The sequence below is a fragment of the Salmo salar genome, chromosome 02 (assembly GCF_965601325.2).
Source record: "Salmo salar chromosome 02, fSalSal1, whole genome shotgun sequence".
In the NCBI taxonomy this organism is placed as follows: Eukaryota; Metazoa; Chordata; class Actinopteri; order Salmoniformes; family Salmonidae; genus Salmo; species Salmo salar.
This window is the reverse complement of record NC_138292.1, coordinates 22,460,790-22,466,789: the sequence shown is the minus strand read 5'-3', so window position 1 is coordinate 22,466,789 and position 6,000 is coordinate 22,460,790.

Below are 6,000 nucleotides of genomic sequence, written 5' to 3'. Positions count from 1 at the left end.
GTCAAGAGGAGGGGAGGAGGTCAAGAGGAGGATAGATGTCAGAGAGAGGAGGGAGGAGAGAGGGAGGGGCCAAATGGTGGAAAGGAGTAGTAGTTAAATTGAGCATTATCTTTTGGAAAGATCCATCATTTTATTGGAATAATTTACAGCAGTAAACCAAGGTTGTTTGACATTTTGCTAAAACGTCTCGAACACTAAAGAGTGCTCTGGCCTTGCACTTGACCACCACACTCAGTTTACCTGGCAGATGTCCTGAGACTGGTCCACGGTCCATAGGTCTCCCCTTGGCTCATTTTTAGCCCCTGCATCACCCCCATGTCAAAAATGTCAACATCATGACAGTCAACACTTTTTGGTCTTTATTCTCAGTGAACCGTTCAGATAACTGGTTCGAAAGTCGTCTACCTTTCAATTGTCTCAATGCTGGTATGTAATCAAAAACCACATATTGAGGTGAGCTTGTCTACCTGAACATATATCTGCTGTTTCAGCTGTATGATCCTATGGACACCTTACCTGTCAGGTCTATAGAAACTAGTTTAGACTGGCTGTGATCTAGTTCAATCTACACTGAAAAAAAATAAAGGTTCTTAAATGGTTCTTCTTTAGCTCTGAAGGTTCCTTAGATAACTTTTGCCTGATAAAGAACCTTTGAGTTAAGTGTGGCGTTCTTGACATGGCATCTACAGTTCTTCAGAATTCTAAAAGGTTCTTGAAATGTATGGAAACTTGCAGATGTGTCCCTTTCATAGCACACAGCAAATTGGCCAGTGTTAACTAGTGTTGATTGTTCAGTGTAACATTTGTAGTGTTGATTCTAAAGTTAAATGAACACTGTAGAGAGTTAAATTAACACTCAGTGGTGTAAAAGAGCCCCAGTGTTGGTGTTAATAACCAGAGTTGAACCATAACCACGCCCATCATTATCATATTTTCCAGCATGCTCTATTGAAGGTGGATTTTATTTTAATAGTTTTTTCAAAATGTATGTTTTTCATGTACATTGATTGATTAATTAATCTTATGCTACTCAAATATAAATAACATACATTTTTCTAAACTATTCTAATCTGTTACTTGGACTTATTGCACCCATTACTGAAATGGTTGTTCCAGTTTAGATGTTTAAGGTAGTCTCAAATCTTAGTCTTCCCAACCCTAGCACTGTCAGTCATTCTGAATGCAGGTTGTGGGTGACTAAAATATTCCAGTTGTTGTATATCCCCATCTGGCTGGGTTTCAATAGGAATTACACATCCCTTTGCAAGCCAGCATAATGTGAGCTTCAGGCCTTATGAAATATGTAATGTATTTTCTTAAACAATGACAACATATTCACTTAGTGAAGGCCACAGAACTGAACATGAATGAATGCAACAACCACGTCTCGGTCACTTGCAAACGCAGTCATGGGTGGTACTGGTAAGTAGTGATGTTACGTTTAAAACTGGAGCTCTGAGGGATGCATCAAAATCGCTAAGCAGCTACCTTCAAAGCGGTGTGCTTATGCTTGTATCACTTTATCAGAAATACTTCATCAATGACGCCCAAAGCTTTGTTTGGTCACTTGCTTTTTCAAACCTTGTGTTGCAAAATGCGTGATCACACTGATTTCTCAGTGGTTTGGACGCTTTCTTCGATTCTAAGCTGCTTTCAAACACTGACCTCTTCTGGACACCGTACTTACAAATATAGTTAGGATTTTGTACCAAAATGTTCACCTGATCGGTAGCTTAGCAAGTAGAGTAGGGAACTAACTAACTAACTATTCATGGTGGGAGGGTATGAGGTTGAATCCTGTTGTAGGCACACTACTTAGAAAATAGTTTTATTTATGTGAAACCACACTTTCTGCACTGTTGTTCAAATCACTTGTTTTATTAATATAGTATAAGCTTCTGTCTTAATCATTCTAAATAAAGCCTTAGATTCAGTTTTTGAAAACAGGGAACCATGATGTAAGATGCAGACCTGGTATTCCAACTGACTACAGGCTACTAATGCCAAGGGCTTACCGCTAGGGTGGTTACTTTGAAGAGAATGCCAAGAGTGTGCAAAGCTGTCATCAAGGCAAAGGGTGGCTACTTTGAAGAATCTCAAATATAAAATATATTTTGATATGTTTAACAGTATATTGGTTACTACATGATTCCATACAGTGGGGGAAAAAAGTATTTGATCCCCTGCTGATTTTGTACATTTGCCAGCTGACAAAGAAATTATCAGTCTATAATTTTAATGGTAGGTTTATTTGAACAGTGAGTTTTGGACTTCGGTGAGTTTATTTTTAGCTGTTCGGGCACACCAAACATTTCTGAAGGCAAGCTGAAGTCCGGAGCCAAAGTTTACGCCCTTTCATTTGTGATTGGTCAACAGTAAGGATTCTTCAATAAACTCTTTGTTGTCATTCAACATGAACCTTTCGCTCCCACTTCCCTATTGTGTGATAGTTATTTGTAATGGCTGTCAATGGTTTAACATTTGTTGTCTTAGGTCTGTTAGGTCTTAGGTCCCTCTTTATGTAGTGTTGTCTCTCTTGTCGTAATGTGTGTATTGTCCTTGTGGTTGCTAATTTCTGTATTACCAAATGAGGAGAGACAAACTTCACACACCAGTCAGAGTTATACTTAAACTACATCTTTAATTATAAGAGCTTTGCATTAGCACTTGACTTTCAACGATTCACCATTACTAATGAACCGTTGAGAGTGTCAACACAATGGCAACTGAGATCTTTAATAGCAAAGATCCACCCCCCTTTGACACGACAAACCACAGGTATTTAGGGACTGTTCACAAAGAAAGACTTTTACTTGAGAGAGGAGTATCCACAGCCAGATAGCATTCGCTATAAATTATCATTCAGTTTGGTCCCCTTGACGAGGTTCTAATGTCGTTCCTGGTACTTCATTGTACAAAAACACCAACTCATCCAATGGCATATATCAATAGTCAACTCTAGATACTCCCATCTCAAGCAAACCCCCTCTTGACCCCACTCCTGGACAAGCTCACTGAGGGGAGTGAGCCTCTAGGTCATACACTATCCCAGGATAAGTGCAAGATCTAAAAGAGGACACACACATACATGGTTCCAGACACTGCCACACACCTCCCCACAAAATGGAAAAGGAGGGAGTGACTTGCGCACAGACATTGTGGAGACAAGTAATTGGTTCCCCATTAATCACGCTATCCCTTCACATGGTTTAAGAATAGGTAAAGACACATTCACATAAGAAGACAATGTTCCATTCTGACCTCTCCCCTCTCTGGGCCCCAAGTAACTGAGCCCCAGCTAAGGGAAAAGTACAACTGCCAACACCAAAGTCCAAAGGGATACATTCTAATGACAAGTATCTCAAATAAGCATATTATGCAAATAAAACATCTTAATTATCTATGTTACCCAACTAATTCTGATTCATCCGCCACATCCTATATTTTAATTTAATTTATTTGTATTTTTAATCCCAGCCCCCGTCCCCACAGGAGGCCTTTTGGCTTTTGGTAGGCTGTCATTGAAAATAATAATTTGTTCTTAACTGACTTGCCTAGTTAAAGAAAGGTTAAATAAAAAATTAAGAAATAAAATAAAACATGCCTACATGCCCCCCAAAATCTATTTTTTATTCTAAAATACTTTGAATAATAAAGAAACATTTTAATAGTAAAAAATACAATACAATTTTTTACTATTAAAATGTATATATATATATATATATATATACTGTAGAATGAAACAAACTTATGAGGGCTGAGAGCATTTGATGTAAAATAGGAATTAGAACAAGTAGTGAATAATCGAGAATACACTGTTACAATCAGTGGTGTTAAATAAAAATACTTTAAAGTACTACTTAAGTCATTTTTGGGGGTGTCTGTACTTTACTTAACAATTTTTATTTTTGACAACTTTTACTTTTACATTCCTGAAGAAAATAATGTACTTTTTACTCCATACATTTTCCCTGACACCCAAAAGTACTCGTTACATTTTGAATGCTTAGCAGGACAGGAAAATGATCCAATTCACTCACTTATCAAGAGAACATCCCTTCCTCTGATCTGGCATGCTTTGTTTGTAAATTATGTCTGAGTGTTGGAGTGTGCCCTTGGCTATCCGTAAAAATGTTTTTTTTTTTAAATGATGCCGTCTGGTTTGCTTAATATTGTCACGGTTATCGTCGGTAAAGGGGGACCAAAATGCAGCAGGACTGTGTTTGTTCATTTTGAACATTTATTAACTCAAAATGAACACAAAAAACAACAAAACAAACTCACAATCACCAAACAGTCTTCTCATGCTCATACACGCTAGACAAGGAACAATCTCCCACAAAACCTACACCAAACAATTACCCATATATAGGACTCTCAATCAGAGGCAACGAGGAAGCACCTGCCTCCAATTGAGAGTCCCAAACCCCAATCAACCTAACATAGAAATACACAAACCAGACTACACCTAGAAATACATAAACATAGACCATAAACCAAAACCCCGGAAATAATAAATCAAACGCCCTTCTACTAAAACACCACCCCTAACCACATAAAACAAATACCCTCTGCCACGTCCTGACCAAACTACAATAACAATTAACCCTTATACTGGCCAGGACGTGACAAATATAAGGGATTTGAAATTATTTATACTTTTACTTTCGATACTTAAGTATATTTAAAACAAAATACTTGTAGACTTTTTCTCAAGTAGTATTTTACTGGGTGACTTTCACTTTTACTTGAGTAATTTTCTATTATTGTATCTTGACTTTTACTCCTGTATGACGATTGGGTACTTTTCAGAGCTGATATGGCTGACTTGCTTAAACAAATGTGGTTTCTAATGACAATTGAGATGTACAAACTATGGCATAAGAGGATGACGAGTGGATAAGAGGCAATACGTAAATTCTATTAAGACATTAATGAGCGAGCTAGAAAGTACGTAGTCAATATAACTATTTGTTTAGCACTTTTGAAATGTACAGTGACAGAATTCAGAACATGGGCCGTTCTTATAGTGTTCTCCCTGTACACCAAGTCAGAACCGTAGGATAAATACAGGGAGCATATAAGCAGACAATGAAATCTCTTACAATATTTGATGATTCCATTTCTATAAAACAGGTTATAGGCTACATGTGCACCACCAAGTCAGAACAGCAGGTGAAATTAAGAGAGGTAAATATACCAAATTATTAGGGTGAGGCACATGGACTAATAACATCTTACTACACAACATACACTTAGTATTACTTTCTTAGCTACAGTATACATATCTCCATGGCATATTACATCATTTATGCAGCAGCATGCAATACATTTTTGGACTCAACTTGGTGTGCTGTGCTCACTTAAACAGGAAGGTGGCGCGGCGGTCCTTTGTGGGCAAATTTTGTCATCAAAGTCTGCCATTCTCTGGATTTATGGTGCTTTCAAAACAACTGGGAACTTGGAAAAAAACAAGGTTGAATCATGATGACGTCATTGATCTTCAGGTCGTAGCTCTAGAAAGAGGGCGAATTTACAATTCTGAGTTGGATGACCGTTCAAAACATATTTTCCCAGTCAGAGCTCGTTTATTCCTGACTCCGAGTTAACAGTTGTTAATCAATTGAAATCATGCTTCATTGACAGCATGGCCAATGTTGAATGTTTATCATTTTAAACTTGAAAATAGCCCCTTAATCCCAGATTTGGGACCACACAGCCATTATCACTTATTCCTTCAAAACCACTCAATGTTGAATTTGAGATTTCCAACTTGTTGTGTAATGTTTATGTCCAATGGCCGATGAGCACCGATACGTTTTATCTATAATTTCTCTTCATTATTTCTCTTCATATGACAAGGGTTGAAAAGGATTTGCCAGTAGACTGTCGACATGATTCATGATGATGACTGCTTGCTAGCTAAGTTTTTCAAAGGATGATGTTGACATGAATCAGTCCAATCAAAGCTACGGTAGCTATAACGTGATTTGACGTCAT